This window comes from Brienomyrus brachyistius, unplaced genomic scaffold, assembly GCF_023856365.1.
Source record: "Brienomyrus brachyistius isolate T26 unplaced genomic scaffold, BBRACH_0.4 scaffold1273, whole genome shotgun sequence".
NCBI lineage: Eukaryota > Metazoa > Chordata > Actinopteri > Osteoglossiformes > Mormyridae > Brienomyrus > Brienomyrus brachyistius.
This window is the reverse complement of record NW_026043547.1, coordinates 35001-35306: the sequence shown is the minus strand read 5'-3', so window position 1 is coordinate 35306 and position 306 is coordinate 35001.

The following is a 306-nucleotide window of genomic DNA, read 5'->3' as shown; positions in this document are numbered from 1 at the left end:
GGTGAGGACAGGCCTGAAAGTTGTTCCTACTTTTTGGATGGCAGTATTGCTGAAACCTGAAAACTAGCCCAAACATTTTAGGGTTTTTTATCAAAAGCTCTGCTTAAATAAATATGTTTTTGGGTTCATTTTAAAGGGCAGACCCTGTACTTTAATTAGAGATATAACTTTCTAGTGTTATCAGTTCTATATGGTCAGGACAGGCCTGAAAGTTGTTCCTACTTTTTGGATGGCAGTATTGCTGAAACCTGAAAACTAGCCCAAACATTTTAGGGTTTTTCATCAAAACCTCTGCTTAAATAAATA